The sequence below is a fragment of the Triturus cristatus genome, chromosome 8 (assembly GCF_964204655.1).
Source record: "Triturus cristatus chromosome 8, aTriCri1.1, whole genome shotgun sequence".
Classification (NCBI taxonomy): Eukaryota; Metazoa; Chordata; class Amphibia; order Caudata; family Salamandridae; genus Triturus; species Triturus cristatus.
In genome coordinates this window covers 1,065,043,916-1,065,050,265 of record NC_140591.1, presented here as the reverse complement: position 1 = coordinate 1,065,050,265, position 6,350 = coordinate 1,065,043,916, and the positions used below count along the sequence as shown (strand labels likewise).

The window sequence follows — 6,350 nt, the reverse complement described above, 5'->3', positions numbered from 1 at the left end:
CTTGTGCGTGAGTCCTGCTGGGATCCCAGCCCAGACATCTGATCACCCTGCTGACTAGCAAGGGATCGTGCCCCTGTTCATGCACCCGGCAGTGCAGGGTAGGAGGGGGAGGCCCCATGCCAGCCCACACGTGATGGAGGTGGCCTCCTGTAGGCTCGCATTTCCCCCTCCATTCCCTCCCGCTGGCCTGGTGGCAGAGGGACCCACCCCCGGGTATGGTGTAAGAGTTCCATGGGTGCACACTGACGGAGACAATAGATTGGGTCAGAGGATTACTTTCAATAGATTGCAGCTGGGTAGCTGCTCTGTTACTTATGAAACACTGACCCAGAATCAGGTTGTCTATGAATGATTTAGCACTGGGTGCACCACAAACATGCGGTGCACTGAGGATGAATGAGGCGGCCGACTTCTGTCTGAGCAGCTCCATTGCACCAGCCCAAGAGGCCGACTATCCCAGGCCAACTGAGGCACCACTGCACTGCTGTATCATTACTGATTAGGGGGGATTCTGACTTATATGCTTTCAGTCATACTCCCACAGATGGTAGCTTCTCCCCATTGGCTCCTCAGCCAAGCACATATGCCAAATGTCTGAACCTGTGGTTCCTCTCATCCTGAGCAGGATTACTACTGCAACAACACATCATCAGTAGGGTAAAACTAACTGGATTCATGGCGGTTTAAACCCAGCTCACGTTCCATATCCAATACTTGTTGAAATCTGCTTTTCAATGCTAGGAAGAGCCGACATTGAAGGATCAAAAAGCAATGTTGCTATGAACGCTTGGCTGCCACAAGCCAGTGATCCTTGTTGTAACTTTTCAAAAACCTCCTGCTTTAAACCCTAAAAAGTCAGATGAATCGTGAGGCCCAACTTTCATGGCATGAATACATATTGAAAATCAAGATTAAGCAAGCTTTTGCCCTTCTGTTCAGAAGAAAGTTTCTATCCTCCCCGAGCTCGTCTTAGGACACCTCCGTTATCGTTTGACAGGTGCACCGCCCCAGTCAAACTCCCCACCTGCCACTGTCCCTGGAACAGGTCATGCCCAGAGGGCACTGGGTGCTTGGAGCCAGAAGCGAGAGCCCCACAGGGCTTGCCCTCCAGCCTCACCTGGTAAGTGACATTCAGAGCAATTGGCAGAAATCACATTGGGTCAACACCTGCCCCAGGCCTTCATGGTGCTTTGTTTTAATTAAGCAGTCGGATCCCCTGGTCTAAACCAGTTCTAAGTCAGCTGCTAAGCACCAACCGAGGCAGAATGTCAGCCCCACAACCCCTGTAGGGGCACAGGGAGTGGCAAAAAACGCAGCTGGAGTGATCTACAGGAAGAGCCCGGCTTGCGTCCAGAGTCGCTGCCTCCCCAGAGCGCAGCGCCTTGTACAGCCGTGGTGCATACCTAGTCCTGCTTTATGCCCCAGCCCGACCGATCCAGCTCTTAGAGATATTGCTTATCCTGCTGTTACAGATATGACTTGCCGACTTTCCTTACCTACACTGTTCCAACATGCCAGAGGCTGTTCACCTTGGAGATTTGCTGTGGATATGGGTAGGGCCTACCGCACGATTTACACCATCTCCCCTGTATTTTCAAGAACCAGCAAGAGCTCACCGGACATCGCCGTAAGCACAACACTTTCTAAGGCAAGGGCCCCTCTTTTGGGGCAAACTCATTCAAGAGTGCCTTGCCCTTCACTAACAAAATAGAACTCTCCCCAGGGTTCCCACCGGCTTCTCCGGGATTGTTCGCCCATCACTTAGGACCGACTGACCCATGTACAACTGATGTTCACATGGAACCCTTCTCCAGTTCGGCCTTCAAAGTTCTTGTCTGAATGTTTGCTACTACCAACAAGATTTTCACCAGCCGCTGATCCGCCCAGGCCCTCGCCCCAGGCTTACACACACCCCCTGCAGCGGTCCTCCTACTCATCGCAGCTTAGCCCCTGAGGCTCTAAGTGCCTGCAAAGGTCGGGTAAGGGCCCGACGCTCCAGTGCCATCTATTTTCAGGGCTCATTGATTCGGCAGGTGAGTTGTTACACACTCATTAGCGGATTCCGACTTCCATAGCCACCGTCCTGCTGTCTATATCAACCAACACCTTTTCTAGGGTCTGGTGAGCGTCGGCATTGGGTGCCACAACCCAGCCTTCAGTTCATCCCACAGCGCCAGTCTTGCTTACCAAAAGTGCCCCACTAGGCACTATGGGTGGGCAGCCACTCCGCTCTGTCCACGGAGTTTATAGAGTTTTTGTTACTCTGCGCTACACTTGGATCGCGATGTATAGCAAAAAAACTCCACATTCTGCTATGTGATGGAGTTTACCCCCCACCCTAAGGGTTAAGAGAAAAATCATAATGTGAGTTGCACGAGCCATTGCTCTCAGCATCAGCATTATTCCACATACAGACAGATGCCTGCCGTCCTTTCTTTTTTTTCCTTTCCTGCTCAGCAGACTCAACCCTTATTGGTGCGTATCCGCATATCTGACACTGGTGCTGGAAACACAGAAGCTCCGCTGCACCTTCTTTAGGACAAACCACACCCACTGTACTGACTCCTCCCAAATAAGTAATTCTACAACCTACATGCTTTTCAACTATGCCCACCAAAAAGGCACTGAATCCTGATGCAAATTGTAGCACCTTGTGAACCAATCTATGGTATGAAGCGCTACATGATTGCTGAAATAAAATAAACAGTACATCGAATCATCAGGGCAAGTTTCAGAGTAAAGAAATACTAGACAGTTGGGAGGGCGACCTTCACTGGGGGTGGTGGTGGGGGAAGTAACAAATGCACATACAAGCAATACATTCATCCATATTACCATTAGGGCTGTAATAATAATTACTCATATTTCACTCAAATTTAATGCATCATTGAGTATTATCATGTATCTGCGAAATTTGTATGTTTATTTTTCAATTACTCCTCTGGTGAGTCTTCCAATTTTTAGAAACATACACCCACAAGATATAAGTATGTAATATGTTTTTATTTTATATCTGAGTTTGCATAGAGCACTCTCTGTGGCCTCTCCGGCTCCTGGGTGTCTAGTATCCTGGCGAAGGTTGCAGTTGTTGGGTCTGGCTAGACATTTTCTCATGCCCTTTCCTTCTGAGGACGACATGGACAGCACCCGGCTTTCACGTTTACATGTACAGACGATTAAGCGCTTGCTGGTATTTACTGTTTAAATTAGAGCCTGGGAAGCAGAGTATGGATTGACAGACAGCTGACACTTCTGCAGTATCCACCATCTTTTTTCTACCTACAAGCCCATTCTGCCCTCCTTTGCTTCTGCTCTGAGCCAGCTGTGGCAGTAGAACACATGCACATCCGCCATCTTGCTCGCCCCTCCTCCTGCCTGAAGGTGGCTATGGGCAGTGTCAAACTTCTATAGAGACTGCATCCCAAAGTGATCAAGGTGCCACAGTCCAGCCAGGGCCATGGCTCTCACAGCACGGGCACCCAGCATACTAAGCTGGGTGCTCATATTGCACACGCAGCATGCCCTCATACCTCCAGGAATACAGGTGAGTTCTGTCTGCCCATCAAGGCCCTATCCTTCACACAACCTGATGCCATTTTCTTGTGCTATTCTTCTGCTTGCAGTTCACCCTCTTGTAATGTCAGTGTGTCAGCCCTTCCCCCAGAGGTCAGCCTGCCGTCTGCGCACTCCTTAGCTTCAAGCCAGTGTGATGAGCCCCACTCCCGCAGTGTGCAGGATAGGAATGGAAGGGCAAGAAATACTCTGCCCGCCCATGGAACTCTGCTGATTTCTGCGGAGTTCTTCAGTGACTCCACGGAATTCCACTGAGTGAAACTCTGCAAGCTCCACCAAGGCATAATCCCTATATGTTTAGAGATCTGTGAAGGTTAAGTTGACCAAGAAAGGTATGATTCAAAGAGAAAACCGGATCACTAGTCTCAATACCCAATACAAACATAAACTTATCCATTAGATATATTGGAGCCCTCAATTAAATCGATTTCACTGGCAGAGTAGTTTGTGATGACGGCCATTTAAGATTTGTGGTAAGTAGCCATGTTAAAGGTTATTGCATAATTTATACTAAAAATCAATACAAAACCTTGAATAATAAAACAACCTAATGACTCTAAAGAAAATATAAAAATATTATTATTAATCATCAACCACCAGTTAAAATTCATAATATTATGATAAATGAAACTTAAGTTATTTAAACTGGGCATTCAACTGCAGCTCCACCAGTGAAAAACAACATTTTGTTAAGCCCCCAGTGGATTTGTTCCTGGCAAAACAGAATGGTCTAGTGTCTCTAAGTGTCCTTGTACCCACATCTTAAAAGAGTGGTTTCAGACAGAGACTTTTTAAAGTATGGGCAAAGTGGGCTCCGGCCCAGGGCCCGAGTCAGCTCTGTTCTGCAGAGTCTTGCCCTGATGACCTTGAATCATTCCAAAAGAAAACAAAATACTGGTTTCCTTCATTTTAATTGTGGATGATTTGTAGGAGTCTATTACAGACATTTTACTGAGAAATGTTGTGTTTATATTTTATGTTTATATTTTATGCAACATCTATAAAAAAATATATTTTGGATCAAAATAGGACCTCACATATGTGAAATGGGAGGATGTCACAGAGATTATTTGTAGTAATATTAGTGAGCTGCTGCTATGTTACAATATTGAAAACACGTTAGAATTTAAAGGAGTGTGCATTGAGCATGGTCAGTGACCTGGACAAAGAGGGCATGAAAGAGCTGAAACTGAATCATAAAATCAAACCTGTTCTGAACAGGGGCCCCTTAAATCTGTTTGGCCCAGGGCACCCAACATCCTTAAGATGTCGCTGGTTTCAGAAAAACATTTATTATGTCCTTTACACGAGGATATAGACAGACACCACGTGCTACGGTTTCAGGGAAAGGATTACACCAGCACATTTCATGTTATTATCCCTGGTCTTGTTCCAGGACCCCTCACACTGCGGCAGTGGGATATGTAAGAGCCTAAAACATTAAAAAAGCTTTTTTGCCCCATGTATTTAGGTTTGAATCTAAATAAGGTTGCCGCTTCTTTATAAAAGTTGCACATGTATATAATGAAAATGCTTCAACTTTGTGACAGCAAATAAATCACTTTCATATGATACCATTTTCACCTTCTATTTGATTGACAGCTTCCGGGTCATCTTAGGGATTGTCGCTGTGGTTTTAACTGTGGAGAGCTTATGAATTCTCGTTAAAAGTTTAAACTCCAAATCCATTGCCATTGCTTGTTCGCCTGGGTATATTTCTGAGATCTGTGGGAGAGTCAAAGTGGGATATTTACTGCAGTATTTTGTAGCCAATGTAATCGCAGGAATCCATGAGGCAGAAGCTATTAGGCTGCAATCATGTACTTTTATGCACACATATAGGAGATTCCCTAACTTTCGATTCTCTTAGTTTAGCCAGAAACTCTATGTATTGCAACATTTTTGTCACTGAATTTAGCCAGCATGATTTTTAATTCAGTCAAAAATGTAGTTGCCCATATTTATATGAACGCAAACATTGTTCTCTATCAATGAACTAAAATAGGGGCCCATTAGGATGGCGGTCTGAAAAACCACCCCGACGGCCATGGTAGCGGAAAACAACCACCCACGGTACCACGGCAAAACCGGTGGTCTGATTAGGATCAACCGCCCCCAAAAATTGACGCGGCGGAAAGAGGCAACGAAAAACCTCCCATAGCGGGCAAGGCTCGTGTAAAACTGTCCGCGATGGTCAGATTTGCGGCGGAAATACGCCAAACCACCACCAGGCTCGCGGAGTACCTGCCAACTAAATTAGTATTCCCCCGATGTGACAGCAGAACGTTCCTCTGTTTCCGACTGCTGCTGTCGCAAACAGTAATCAATGGGAGATCTGCCGGAAGGGATGTAGCATAGCCACCGCTGCGGATGGTTTGTGCCAAATATGGCGGTCGGAAAAAATAATCACAGCAAGGCCACCAAGTGCACACAGCAAACCAGCCCTGCCCTCAAAAACACATAACTCACCTCAATGACACACCCCCATGACAACTCCAAATATACAAATCCCAGGACAGCCCACACAACACACCTGACAGCAATACTCCATTTTAACACACCCACATAGCTGAGTATAAAACCAGACCCTTCCCTGACCACTATCCTTTGCAATACTCCAGAAGTGAAGGGACAAACATCACAGCTGAAAGGAGAGGCAAATCATCACACCAACACAACACACACACCACACACATCACCACCAACTCCACACCTGCAACCATAACCCTTTTGCACATCACTCACCATGGCACCACACAAAATACCCAAATTCACAG

General features: G+C 46.5%; 1 pseudogene; it reads right to left on the bottom strand.

Annotated features, from left to right (window-relative positions):
- Positions 1–253: 253 nt before the first annotated feature.
- On the bottom strand, positions 254–1,509 carry LOC146805384 (28S ribosomal RNA; annotated as a pseudogene).
- Positions 1,510–6,350: the final 4,841 nt, after the last annotated feature.